This window comes from Chinchilla lanigera, unplaced genomic scaffold (genome assembly GCF_000276665.1).
Source record: "Chinchilla lanigera isolate Chin_1 unplaced genomic scaffold, ChiLan1.0 scaffold00032, whole genome shotgun sequence".
Lineage (NCBI taxonomy): Eukaryota > Metazoa > Chordata > Mammalia > Rodentia > Chinchillidae > Chinchilla > Chinchilla lanigera.
In genome coordinates, this window is record NW_004955433.1 from 1,828,650 (window position 1) to 1,843,525 (window position 14,876).

Sequence of the window (14,876 nt, forward strand, 5' to 3'; positions counted from 1 at the left end):
CTATGGCGGGAGTTTTGTGTTTATCCTGAACATGACAGGGACCTAGAGAAGGGTTTTGTGTTTTAGAAAGATCTCTTTGGATGCAGTGTGGGCAGTGGTCCAAAAAGGAATTCCTGAAGGTGGTAGAAACGAATGTGAGGGCAGAGCAAAGGAATAGTGAGAAACAGGCCTGAAGCCAGGGCAGCGGCAGAGTGAATGCTGAGTTAGAGGAAGTCTCCATGGGTATGGTGCGGTTACTGCAGAACTTGCCATTGCCTTCGCATTTTAAAAAGGGGATATGGATATGTAGCCATGGCAGGGAGTTGGAAAGTTCTAGTTCTGTAAGTAATCTAAATTAGACTTGCAAATTTCAATATCATATTAACATTATAAGTTTGAAAAAATATTGTATATCTGCATATGTATTACCACCAGCCTCCTCCAAATAATGAGCTAGATGGTAGGAGATCCAAGCTTCAGAGGGCAGACCACTAACACAGCCATTCCTGCTGTGCTAGGCCAGCACTGAGGGGACCTACCTTCTACTACCTGTCCCCTGGCTGCTTTGTCCTTCCATGCTGCCAGGCTCAGAGTGCAGGCAGCCATCAGAATGCAGCAAATAACCTACTGGGATTAGTCCAGCTCAGGATGAGACAAGAAACTGAAACTAGAATTGTTCTTTTCACAAAACCTGCTTCCCCTCCCTGTTTCTTCCTCCACTGACACAGGTTTTGGTTGGGGAAGAATGAGGGATGGGAAAGAAAAAGGAGGGGTGCACTTGTGTTTTGTAGCAGTTTGACTTGGCTCAGAAGGAACAGAACTGGAAATAAGACTATTGAAATAAAATGTTTGTGCTTTTCCTATATCTCTTCTCTCAGTGCCTCTGTCCCTAAACATAGCTCCTATGGCAGGAAGAGAATTTTGTCTGTCTTGTACAAGTTTCAGGCATCTCTCCCTGGAGAAAAAGAACAGGTCCACAAGAATTCATTACTGGCCCTCCTGCTAGGCCACAACCTGCCCCTCAGAACTCATCTCAACTACCCAGTGGTGGCAGTTAGTACTTAAGCACAGCATCTTGGAATTTAAATCCTCACTCACCCTGGTGATGCCTCTGGCCACCTGTGTAACTTGGGGAATGTTGCTTAATCTCTTTGAACCTAGTGTTCTCCTTCACAATATGGGGCTATCAGTATCTATCTCAGAGGTGGAGAGGAGGTTAAGCGAGTCAAAGTAAGCAGAGTCCTTGGCTCAGGAGTAGCCACCTAGAGGGTGTGGTAACTAATATTTCAGGAGGAAATTGGAGATGGAAGGTTAAATTAGGAGCCCAAGCTAGGCGTCCACTTTTGTGGCCGCCATCTACTTAGGCTGTGGAGCAGGGCAGCCTCTAAGGAAATCGCCTCAGGTATGGTTGGAACACATCCTTTGGCCTTGGAGAATGATTAACAGGGGATATTGCCCAGATCCTCTGCCATGACAGTTGTCATGTAGCTAGTTTTGGACTGGACTGTCTGGTCTCTGAGCTTTCTGACCAGGACAATCAACTGGGAAAGTACATGTACTGGGATAAGCATAAGGGGAGGGGTTTTCTCTTAGTTGATAAGCTTTGTCTTTACAGTATTAGTATATGACATTAGATGGAAAGCTCCACTGGCTTTGGGGCCTGAGGAAGCAAGTGCTACCATTGTTGGCTCCTGGACATGAATTTGGGGTTTCAAATTTGTTCTTTTGTTCTTTATATATTTGCAACTCCACAGTAGGGCTGGACTCTCCTCTTTTGAAAAGGTACATTTTCTGTTCCTTTTGCTTTTTCTTTCTGCTAATAGAAAAGGCAATGTTTTTTTTCTTCTGAAAAAGAGGCAGTGTCGTGCAGTGTGTGAAAGGTAGGGATCCCAGAACCAGCCTGCTTGGGTTTGAATCCAGCCCCACCTCTTAGGCTGTGTTACCTTGGGCCGATTATTCATCCTCCTGTGCCTCAGATTCCTCACGTGGAACAGGAAGACAAATAGTAGGACTGTTGTTTGCATTAAGTGAGTCAGTATGTGTTGGACATAGGAAAGACCTGGCTAATAAGGCTGACTGTATTGTGAACTGTTCTAGATGTTTCTCATCTAGAACTAGCTACATGACAACTGTCATGGCAGAGGATCTGGGCAACATTCCACAGTTAATCATTCTCCAAGGCCAAAGGATGTGTTCCAACTACACCTGAGGTGATTTCCTTGGAGGCTGCCCTGCTCCACAGCCTAAGTAGATAGATGGCAGCCACAAAAGTGGGTTGATCAGCCCTCCCAGGATGTTATGAGTAAGCCCTATCTTTGAGCCATTTCACAAATGAGGAAAATGAAGCAGAGAGAGGTTAACTGGTGTGAGGTCACAGAGCTGTCGGTAGTAGAGTTGGGAACTAACCCCAGGTTTGTCTAACTCTAAAGACCATGTTCTTTCTTTACAACTCACTTCATTTAAAAAATTTATTTCTGTTTATTAGTACATGTTTGCACTACATATTTACATTTCTTGTGTGGAGTTCACATATACAGAACACATCTTATTTTCTTTTTTATTCTCTTCCCCCCATCTCTCGATCCTCTTCCCCTTTGAGAATGATCTAACCCCCTACTTCCTATTATCTATCTTTTGTTTTAATATTTATTGATATTTTGGGTTTCTCACATAAGAAAAATCCGGCGATATTTAAACTTGTGTGTCTGATTGATTTCACTTATCATTATGTTATCAAGGTGCATCCATTATCAAACTCTCTAATAGTGGGTGTTAATTCTGGTTATTAAGTTTTTAAAAAACACCTTCTTTTCAAGAATATTTGCCTATTTTTTGGATGCTTCCTGGCTTTTCTAGAAGAGGTCTCCCTTTCCCCTGACTACAGATATTTTGTGAAAATTGAAGATGAAAGTGGCCAGAATCAGAAAATTCCCAGAAAGCATTGCTGACAGTCACAGGAACAAACTAAGTCAATTTGGATCTAGCTATTTGTGTCTATTTGTATCTATCTACCTATTGCCTTCAATTTGGTTATATCCCAGCTGGCCTATTACCCTCTGCTTTCCCTCTTCACATCTGCCCTCCAGGTAGCCATGGGATTCATGCAACTTTACCTAAACATGCAATTTTTCAGGCTTTTGCTCTAAACTAACTCTAATAATGGAAAAGCATGGCTAGGAAGAGACTGGAGGAAGCAGAGTCTAAAGCAGTCTGCTATAAGCAGTTCATGTAAGATAAAACATGGCAGATTCTCAAAGCTCCAGCCTCCAGATGGTGCCTCCCTCACTCCAGAACAGGGCATGGGCATGTGAAAGGGCAATGAAGGTCGCACACAGGTGTGATGCTGTAACCTGGTTGTCTGAGGTGAAGGTTGTTTAACATCAGCATCTGACAGAGGAGTTGCACATATTTCTCCTTGAGTTCCTGAGGGTTTGCCAAACATCTTCCATATGAAGACTAAGTGCCACAGGTGAGCTTGATTTAGCCATGGTTTGAGGGTATCAAAATGATTCCCTTAAAGTACATTTTTAATGACCCAGCAGGCTTTACAAAGTAGAATAAGGTGGGGAGGAGGAGTATCATTTCATTAAATCCATGATCTCCACATCGCAGCATGGGTGCAGGTGTAAGTGCGGGCAACCAGGGACAGCTGCAAGGCTAAAGCAGCTCCCAGGCCTTCCCCTTGGTCCACACCCAAAAAGAAGGTGGGGTTTTGACTATAAAGTAAGGGCTGAGGGGGCCGGGTTGTAGACTGTTCCGGTGGTGGGTGTGGGTCTGGCTGGGTGAATGTAGCGTAAAGGTTTAGAGGTACTATGCACTGAAAGGTTTTTGGTGGCTGGGAAGTTTCGGTGGGAAGGACCAAACTTTTGGTAGCTCTCAAGGGAAATGTTTTCTAGGTTTAGAAGTGAAAGAAGAATAGAAAAAAACCTTGAGGGAACCTCGAATTGAAGGACTTTATTTATTTATTTTTTTTTAATTTTTATTTTTTGGTTTTTCTCCGGTACCGGGAACCGAACTCACGACCTTGCGCTTGCCAGGCAGGCACTTTTGCCGCTGAGCTAAATTCCCAGCCCCCCCTTTTTTTTTTTTAATTTTTATTTTTTTGGGAAGGACTTTAAAAGAAGGGGAACTAGTCCCTGTGTGGCAGAATTTGTCTTAGTTCATGGCAGCTTCCTAAAGGCCCTTCCTCAAAGTACAGACGGGAGAAACTGAGGTTTCTGAAAAGCATGCAGTCTTATAGAAACTTAAGATGGGGTCTCAAATTGTAAATCCCCCCATGACGGGGAATTGAACCCGGGGCCTGGTGTGTGCTAGGCAAGCAAGCACTCTACATCTGAGCTACAACCTCAGCCTATTTTACTTGTTTTGAGGTAGGGTTTAGCTGAGTTTCTCAGGTTGGACTTGAATTTGCGATCTTATTACCTTACCTTGCCTCTTACCTCATGGCCCAGGTATCTTGGATTGGGGTTGCGCCATCAAGCCTTGCTCGAGCTGGGATTTTTAAAAGCTGAAGCCTTTTTCTGGGCAGTCAGCTGTCTTGATTTCTGTTGGGTGTCTAACAAGTGATAGCTGAGCACATTCGCTCTCCTGGCTTTCTGTGAGGCTTTTGTACCAGAGAAATACATGGATTGGAGGTTCTATGTTGAAAGCAAGCTCAGGAATCTATTGGAGCAATTTTTGACTTCCACCCTTCCCTCAGAACCCTAAAATCTCTTGTTACAGAGAAGCACCTGTCCGGCATAATGGCAGAAAGCAACTGAGGGCCAGCTGGTTGTCTTTCTTCACCTAAGACTAAAGACCATTTACTTAGATAAATTCCATAGGAAAACCTTTGTTTCTTTTGAGTTAGACTTTGTCAAGGGAAGGGAACTAAGATGAATGTCAAACTTTGACTTCTTAGTCTCCTTATGGCTGGATTAAAGCTTTAAACTTAGAAAGCTGCTGTGGGACTTGAAGGTAGCAGCGAACCTGCAGGCTTAACTGTCCCTTATAACTGAGTGAGGTGGAGGTGGAGATTCATCGCCTTCTCTCAGCCACCGCAGCCATTGGCAGTCACCCGAGAGAACTCTTGTGATGCAGGGGTGGTCAGAAGCTTTTTGTGGTGGGGACAGTGAATAAACCTCATCCGGATAGATGGATAGTGGTCTAATTGGAGGTGGATGAGAACTATCGTTCCGCTTCCTGGGCTTGTTGGGACAACTTGTCACACGAAAGGGAATGGGGAAATGCCTTAGTGGCAGGCTTGTCAAGAATCTTGAGGTATTGAGCATGATGAGTGCCTTTTCTCCAGTCTCATTTCTGTAAACTTAATCACTATAAAAACCAAAGAGCACAGGAAAGCCAACTTCACAAGTGTCAATGTTCTTTACCCAGTGAGCTGTGAACATCTCCACTGAAAACGGTGGGTGCAGAGTTCACCTTTCTGACTGGATGCAGGGTGAAACTACAGCTGTCTTGTCTCAGTGAGGTGTAGGGAAGTCCTAGGACAAGTCCCCGTGTTGCTGGTGTCGCTGCACAGGCTGCCGGGCTGTGGACATCATGCACTGATAAGGCTCAGGAGAAGATGGTTTACAATGAAAACCATACTTGACAGATGGAGAAAAGGGGGTGGCAAACAACAAGCTTCTCAAGTCAGCTGCGCTTTAGAGCCAGGCAGGAGTAGTGCTGGGACCCTTCCTGCCAGGGGACACAGGCCGTGCTGGCTGCAGCATCCTGTGTGAGCTCAGAGCTTTGGCCCTGGGTGTACCTTGCCTGCTTCCTTGACATTGGGCTACATCTAGCCTAAAACCGCTTTTGTCTTAAAACTTGTTTGGCATTGAGCTCACAGCAGCTTGAACCCTGATTATTCCTCAGGGTGGTACTAACTGAAATTGCTCAGTTGTGCCAAGGGCACTTTGGGTTCAACTCATTTTCTGGGTTTTGGTGCCTAGTGTAGAGCTACTCAGAGCTAGAGGTCAGGGGTTATTTTCATGGAAAGCTGTCTGTAGCTGTGAGTCTATTTCTTGGTGCCAAAGCTATCTAAAACTGCTCATTTGATTATCTTCATCTCCTAAACATAGTGAGACACTCAGGTGAATACTGAGAAGTGGAAAGAGGGGAGTTAAATGGTCAAAGGTGGAAAAAATCAGTCAAAATTAGAGCCAGGTGAACTAAACTCTTGCCTCTGAAAGGCTGCTACTAGGCATTTTTGAGGGGGAGGTTTGTTAAAAGTAATGCTCAAGACCCCCTTTCTCATCAGCCTTAGATGGAGGGAGCCAGTAGTACATGCTGGGACTGAAGCAGTGGCCTTCTGGACCTCTTTATGGGATCTTGTTGATGGTATAGCAAAGATAACCTGCTCTAGTGCAGCTGAGGAGGTAGGCAGACCGTCCTAGTGGCCTGCTGTTGGAGGAAGGAGCTAAGGGTACCCAAGCTGTCTGTTCTGAGAAAGTTCTGAGAACCCACCCTACATGGGGGAAAATACCTCAGGCTTGCAGCTGTGGTCAGCAGCATTCACCTCTCCAAACTGTCAGGCTGCCCATGGGGTTGGCACCATATCTAGGCCAAGTTGTTTTTGCTTGAAGCAACTTTAAGCTTGGTGAAGTAGAACTACTCTCTCACTCTGGGTCTTAAAGCTTCCTGCACATCTGTTTTAAGGTTCAGTGCTATCAAAGGTCACTTAGGAAACCTTCATTCTGAGCCTGTGATCCATAAAGAAATTGTAAATTACTCACGAACAGCCCTGCCTGGTGACTGATTTCTGATGAATACCAGTGGATGGTATTGTTTGCTGAAGAGGTCAGTCCTTCTAAAAGCCTATGAGTGTGAGCAATGCTGGCCAGAGGTCATCTCTGCTAGCAGTTTCTGTCCATACCTTATCTTCTAAACCACAGGTAAATACTTAGCCCCATGAAGACTGACTGAAATGGCAGGCTGGTAGCCACTACCCCTTGTGAAGCACTTTTTTTTTTTTCCCCATCCAGAGACTGGCTGGACTGCTCTGCTGACAATGATAGGGACGCCTGTGCTGGGTGGCCTGGGAGGGAGATCTCAGTGGGGGAGGACAACCTTACAACAAAACGGTGCTAGTACGTACTTCAGTTTTGTTCTAAACTCATTGCGGGGCTCTTGGCTAAATTTGGGTGTCTAACTTAGGTGATTAAAAAAGGCTTGACCATTCTAGGAAGTAGAGGGGAAAATGAAGCTTCTCAGTAAAAGGAAACCCTGTAGATGACCAAATATGGTTTTCTGTATGACCGCCTGGTGGGAAAGCAAGGCCAAGCTTTGTGACAGGGGGAAGAGAAAACCTGGAAAAGAATGTGTCTTTTAGTTGGTGTCGTTACTGTTTTGAAGTCTAGAGCATTTGTTAAAGAGTTGCCTAAGCGTGATCAACTAAAGTAATTATCTGAATGGCCCTAATGTGTGGATTTTGCCTTTATGTCTGGGTTTAGGGATTCCTGGTAGGAGATGGGATTTTGTATGAACTTGTGTCCTTCAGTCTTGTGTTCTCTGAAGCAAAGTTCTCCTCCCAAAGAGCCCTCTACTTCTAGTAGTAATCTTAGAAAGCTTCCAGGTCATATTCATAGCTATATATATAATCTCCTATGTGCTTTACCAGAGAACATATAGGACACTCTGGAACAGTTGTCCCAGGGACATGTGTGTGTGAGCCACAGGTTTAAACCACAGGTCTCCAAATTTCCAGTAGCCTTTTTCAAAAAGAAGTCCAAACAAATCAAACACCATTTCACTGTAATAATTAATGACTTTTTTTGGGTACAAAGCATTTGAAATCTAGTGTGCATTTTTTGAATGGCAGCAAAATTTCATTAAAGGTAGAAAAGAAACAGGCTGTGCAGAGTGAGTTTGGGCCAAGTAATGTCGGGGGAGCGTAGAAGCTGGAAAGTAATTACATATGCCAGGATGAAGCCAGCCCGAGAACACCAGAGCTGGTAGTCTCCAACTTTTGGCATCTTTAGAGAAATGCTGGACTAAAATGACTTGTGCAGCATGGAGCTCTCCAGTATTATGGCCGGTTGAATCAAATCTTGGACACCCTCAAGAATTATACCATTCAGAATCACACTATTCAGACTTTGTCAGAAGGTGGATTGCCTTTGTGCTTAACACTGTTCTATATCAGCGGTGTGACCAACTTTCACGGCCCTAGCTGCCACTTTGGTTATCGCGGGCAAACTTTATCCCAGAACCTGCTGTGCTTATGTACACTTAAAGCACATATTTCCATGCTTATCTTAAAAACTTGGTTGTCCTGAGTACAACCTCCTGAGTATTTTCCAATGTGGATTTATGTATGTTTTAAAAGACGAAATACTTGAGCTATTTGACTTTTTTTTAACAAAAAGAGGTTTTTATTCCCACTTAGTTTTCTAGAGAAATAGACTGAAATGATTCCCAGATGAGACAGGGCTTGGGTGGACCCCTTGGTCATGGCAGCTGGTGCCCAGAGAGCCAAGAAGTGGAACTTCTGAGCCCCTCAAGGACTGTGACACAGACATCACACCCCAGCATGACAGGAGGGGCTGGGGCCCAGGCTGGAGCTGGGCATGGGCATGGGCGTCTGTGTGGCCCTGCCTGGCTGACCCGTGCTCTGGGAGGTGCCAGGCTGGATATGATCTATACACATGCACACACACACCACCCACCCACCCCCAGCCCCATGCTGGCCCCTCTGCTCCTGCTGTCTTGGCTCAGCACCCTACTCAAGGCAGGGCCCCAATGTGCTGCTGTCTCCTCCAAAGGCAAGTGACCAGCATCCAAGTCTGGCTCCTCCCTGCACATTCCCAGGGTGAGAGTGAGTCGTTCTTGGGGCACCTGTATGGGGAAGTCTGACAGCTGCTGGACCCCCTCCGCTCTCACTATCTCTTGCAACACACCCCAAGCTGAGGTGTTGCTCTCCATTCTCCAGGGCCAGGTCTATGGCTAAACCGTGTTTTGTGCAGGGGGAGGCTGAGGCCCGGTGGGAAGTTCCAGCTGGGGGTAGATGCCACCTCAGTCTGCTGCTCAGTGCCCGCCGTCATCGGTGGTAGCACTAGCGCTTGAAGTGGAACCAGAGCCGGAGGATGCCGTTGGTGAACTGGCAGTGGAAGTCGTGGCTGTGGGAGTACTCCCACTTGAGGTTGACGATCTTGAAGGCAATGTCCTTGTAGGGCAGGCCTGCCTGGAAGCACAGGATGGCAAAGTCCTTGTTGGTCATGCAGGCCTCCGGGAAGTACTTGGGAGTAGAGCGCTTGTCCATGAGGTCCGGGTAGAAAATGTTGAACTTGTAGCCCTGCACAATCTTAGGCGGCGGGCTGTTGATGTTGTAGTACGTCTGGTTGTACTTGTTCTACTCAAAGCCCGTGTGCAGGCGGTTGAAGAAGCGTGGCTTGCAGGGCTGGTACTTGTTCGCCTACAGGTAGGCCTTGCTGCTGAGGGGCAGTCCCATGCTGAATGGCGCCTCCTCCTGGCCCACGCCCTCCTTGGTGGGCCAGAAGATGTCCTCAGTGCTCTAGCTGGTATTACCGGTGACCTGGAGCTGCTGTCCTGACAGCTGCAGGAGCTGCAGGTCCTCTTTGGGCTCCAGCATGTGGGCATCCTGCGGCAGCTCCTGTGCGGTGAGCAGCTGAGGGCTGTACTGGCCTGCATGGTAGCTGTCTAGACTCTGCTGGATCAGGTCCTCCTCTGTGAGCACTGCCTCACTGTCGCCACCCATTTCGCCCTCTCACGGGGGCTCCTGCTCGAGGGTGGGGAACAGGGGCCCACTCCCCACGCCTAGCTTGTACAGTTTCTGCTGCAGCATGTCCTGGTGGTGCTCTTGGAGCCTGGTGCGGGCCGTGTGTGCGCAAAGCTGCTGCAGCAGGCTCTCCCAGTAACCCATGTCCAGGTTGGAGCCACCGGCCTGGATTTTGCCCTCGATGCCCTGGAAGATGACCTGCAGGTTCGTGTAGGTTTTGCCTTTGAACACCGACTGCATGTCGGAGCTGATGGAGGCATTCATACCACCCTTACCCAAGACCTCCAGCTTTTGGAGCTTGGAGATCTCCTCTCTGGTGAGGATGGTCATGTCCTGCCAGAAGTCTGCGTTCTTGCCCTGCACCAGCTTCAGGTACACCTGGACGTCCTCCAGCAGGTCCTCCAGGTTGGCCACTGTGAGCTCTTGAGGAAGGTGTAAGGCTCTTGTATCTCCAGGGCTGGGTTGCCCTCGGCGCTGATGTACTTGATCGGCAGGTCAATGGGCTTAGCCCGCTCATCCTGGATGCGGACCCTGGCGCTAGCTTGGCCTGCTGCAGGTGGAAGAGGTTCTCCTGTGAAGTGCTCCGCCTCTGTCTCCTGCTCGCGCAGCTCCAGCTCCTGCTCCCGCAGCTCCAGCTCCTGCTCCCTCAGGGCTCTCTCACCCTCCCGCTCCCTCTGCAGCTGCTTCACCTTCTGCAGCTCCCGCTGATTGTCCTCCTGGATCCTCTTGTTCCTCTCCCTTAGCTCGTTCTCCAGGTGGCTGATTCCCTTCTGCTCCAAGGCCTTGTCCCAGATAAAGGTGCCCAGCAGGTTCTTGTCCCTGAAGGGGTTGTCGGTGTTGGTGTAGCCCATGTACTCCTCACCCCAGCCCATCTTCTCCCGCTTCTTGCGCTCCTTGGCCTCCTCCTTGACCAGAAGTCGCCCTCGCTTCTCCTGGGGCGTTTCCAAGGCCTTGAGCAGGTCCTTCTGCTGCTTCCGCTCCTCGCGCAGCCGCTCCTGCCGGCTCTGCGGCTGGCTAAGGGCCGCCGCCACCCTGGGGCTCTGCGAGCGCCCTGGGGAGGCTGCGCTGGACGCAGAGGATCGAGGGGACCCTGAGTCCCAGCGGCCGCTCCAGGCCTGCTCCTCTCCGGAGTCTGATGGCAAAGACCCGGTCCCGTTCCTGGTCCAGAGAGTGCCAGCGCGGCGGCGGGGAGCTCCAGCTGCGCCTTCCTGGGCGCTGCTACCGCTCCTTCTGTGATCTGCGTTCCTTGCTCCGCAGCCCTTGCTGCGCTCCTCTTCCTCGTGGCTCCCATAGCTTCTCCACCGGTGGCTCCCGCTCGGGCTCCCGCGCCTTCTGCCCCTGCGACCCGCGGACCTTGATCGCGAGTGTGTGCCCCCTGCATCCTTGAGCAAGCGTATGCCTCTACTTGGCAGCCAACTCAACCCGGGCCTGAGCCAGGGCCTTCCTTGTTCCTTATATTTTATCCAGGGTACCCACCTTAGGGCAGGTAGCCCTCATACCCTTAATCCTAGCATCACATTCTTGCCGGCCTTAGCCTAGATCCAGCTACCTCCCCAAAGCCCCACCTATGACTTGTTAGTGGGGGCATCTAGATAACAAGCTGTAACAGTGTGCATTTCGTTTAGGTTAGCTTTTTAAACTAATGGGAGTATAGGCTTTCCTAGAACACTTACTGGGACTTACGGAAGGACCCATGTAAATGGATGAGCCATGCCTCTTTCAAAGTAAGGGGAGTTTAGATAGGTGTTTGGATCAGCAGGCTTGGCTTTCCCCTGGAGGCCTCTCATTTTGCCAAGAGGAAGATTTTTGGCTTTGGGGTGCCAGTGTGGGAAGAGGAATTTGCTCCTTTAGTCTGCACTAGAGGTGGGAGGTCATGAGGTGACCTACTTTATTTCCTAAGAGCCAGACTTGGTTTCCCTTTGGTAAGAAAGAGAATGCAGACCCCTTGGCACACTTGCAAAATAGGCAGTTGTTAGCCCCCTGAGCACTGAGTGTTCCCAGGGGACTACTGGGCAGTAGACATAAATCCAGAATGGAACTGGAACCAATTTGTCCCTGAGCCTATTTGAGAAGTGCCCAGAAGTGCCTAGAAGTGACTGGAGGCACTGAGAAAAGGGAGTAGCTTTATGGTCATAGGTGGTGGGTGATGGCCAGTGAAGTGCGTGTTGACGCCACAATCTCACATACGGGGCTGAAAAACCAGGGAATGAAGGCTTCTTCTTGCTGCGTCTGGAGCAGCTTTCGATGTTCCCCAGGTGAGGATGATGAGAGGATGGAGAAAAAAGGACAAGAGTCAGAATACAGAAAACTGGCCTTATGGAGCCTTCTCTCCTGATGGGGAAGGCAGGAAGAAGAGGAGAGGGCTCCAATGGCTGCAGTGCATTTATTTTTACACTTGAGAGATTGAATATCACGTAAAACCTCTCTGCCTAATAGTTTCTCCATGTGGCTTGTCTTGGGTAGGCTGTGTTCTTGAGGCTGGAGCAGCTTGTTCATGAGACTTGCCTCAGGTGCTGTTTTTTTTTTTTTTTTTTTTTTTTTGAGACAAGGTCTCACTATGCAGTTCAGGCTGGCATTGAACTCACTTTGTATTGGGTTAACTAATCCTTAGTTATTACAGGCTGATCAGGCCCACAATCTCCTGACCGAGGGGACGGTGAGGCTTAAATGAGACAATTGAAATGATTTCAGGGCTCCAGGAGGGTCTCACTCTCTTACAGCTTCAATATTCTCTGAGTTTAGACCAAGATGTTTCTGGGCAACCCATATTTATTTGGTTTACAAACAAGGGAGGAGGATCCTCAAGAAAACGGGGAATCTGAGCAGGACTTGGAAAACCCTCTAAGGACTTCTCTAATACATTATGTAAGTTTAGGAGAACTTATGTTATCCTCCAGGAAGGCCGTCACAGCAGGAGTGAGATGCCTGCAGCTACAGTCTCCTTTAAGTAAATTGGGGTTGGAGACAGATGTCCTCAGCTGTGGCCTTATCTTGTCCTTCACAGGCCAATACAGACCTCAGTGGTGACCAGTGACTCATAGAGGTTTACTTACTATGAGTCCACTGCCCATCTTTAGACAAGATGCCTAAGCTTCAGACACCTCACAAGTAAACATGGAAAGCCAATTGGTTAATATTAAATCCTGCTCAGAACCACTTTGTGTAGTGGTCTCCAACAACTTTGTAGCCCACGCTGATCTCAAACTCATAAGGATCTTTCCTGCCCCAGCCTCCTGAGTACTGGGGTTACAAGGATAGGCCACCATGCCCAGTTTGGCCCTGTGTTCTTTAAGACTGGCCTCGATCAATCTCCAGCTTCAGCCGCTCCCCACCTCTTCTGAAAGTCCTAAAGTGTTCTCCTAGGTGGAGCTTGTTCTGTTATACTTATCCAGGTTTATGTATTTGGGAAAGTTGAGATCTCAGAATAAAAACCCATGGTCCCCTTAACCTAGTCTTAAGGACTTTGTGTCTCACCCAAGCTTTTCTGACCCCTATGTTCCAATAAGAAGCACCCGTGTAAGAGGAGTCTGGAAACGTCAGTTGTGGTCTTAAGCTACCTTAACATTTAAGAGGTCAGATGCTATGCTCATGTGACATGGTGGTAAAGCCCATGTTCTTATCTGAGGACCTCTGTGATTGCCTTGGTCTGTTGAAACAGATGTGGTACTGACACCAATGCTGAATCCTAGGACCAGAGTGTGGAGAAACTCACTGGCATCTTTGACTCAATTTAACACCAAAGTTAAAAGAAATGTAACTAGCTCTCTCACCTGTCAGATAACCTGTTACTTCAGCCATGTAATGATACCAGGATGTCCAGTCAATACATATTTTTAGACTAAGAATCTGGAGGGATTAAGGGAATGGGTAAGATTGTTCAACAATCAACATTTTCTGTCATAAGTATTCAAAATCACAATCATGAGGCTCTGAGTTCTAAAACCTGGCTGCATGGAGTAACATTTTACAGGGTTTGCTTTCACTGTGGCTGGTTCTGCAATGGCTTGCCTTCTCCATAGGGAGTAGCTGAAGCTGGAAGTGATCACATGTGCAGGGTGGGAGTAAGGCTGTCTGGAGAACGAAGAGCACCCAGAGCAAACCACATGAAGAAGCTGCTTCAGTCCATCGAACCCCACATCTCCAAGACACAATCCAAACAATGGGTTGCTAGGATAATAAGGAGGTGTCACGGCACCTTAACTTGCTAAGTGTATAAATAAATGCAGTGCTTTGGCTTGGCAGTTCTTTTCCTCCCATTTGGAAAGAAGGCTCCACCTGACTCCAGCTTCCATCTTTTCTTTATCTTCCCATCCTCTTGTGGTCCTTCCCGCCCAACATTGACAGCTGTACTGGGATGCAGCACTCCTCTGCCCCAACCTGGTAGTTGATGTGATGAGTTTTATGGGGACACTAACAGATCATGTTAATGAGTTCAAGAGGCACTGTTTATTTTCCTGTGTTTCTTTCAAAGGTTATGTGTATTAGTGAGGAAGATTTGTCAAAACAGTAGGTAACACAAATTTCCAGATGAATGTGGAAGGAGTACTGTAATGCCACAAGCATCCCAAACAACTTATGCAGTATTAACATCCCGGGATTTCTCTTACTAGTGCGCTTTATAGTCACCTTTGGGTTGTATAAAACTTTTGTGCAAATTTCATATCACTTCCAGGTATCCTTGTTTCATGGTCAATTCAAAGCAAAGTTTTAAACACCTAATTTTATGTGACCCCTTCTATTTGATTCTCAATATTCTTGTTCCATTATGTTCATACTTGGTAACTTTTTTGCCTTTTTTTTTTTTAATGTTAAGGGGAAAGTAACTTGGTTCAAAAATAGCTGTAGAACAGAGCCATCAGCGACTCTGCCAGGCCCTGCTGAGGGAGGGACTCGCTCTCACCCATGCTCTCAGGCACCAGGAAGAGGCGCTTGCAGGCAGGGCCTCTCATGGGAACTGGTGGGAGCAGACTGTACAGTGCTCACCAAGACACTGAACAGCAGCGAAGACACGGAACAGCAGCACCACCTCAGCACCCAGAGTATTTAGTGTCGTCCTACCTGGACCATGTTTGACCCCACTGATCCTAAAGAGCTTCTCATGGAAGCAAAACTTAGACCTCTTCTGTTGGTTCTGCCTTGAAGTCTCCACAGTTAAGAGAATGTTGGCTCTTTGGGTGATGTG

At 47.7% G+C, this 14,876-nt stretch overlaps 1 pseudogene; it reads right to left on the reverse strand.

Annotated features, from left to right (window-relative positions):
• Positions 1–9,010: 9,010 nt before the first annotated feature.
• Positions 9,011–14,761, reverse strand: LOC102005166 (annotated as a pseudogene).
• Between the last annotated feature and the right edge of the window lie 115 nt (positions 14,762–14,876).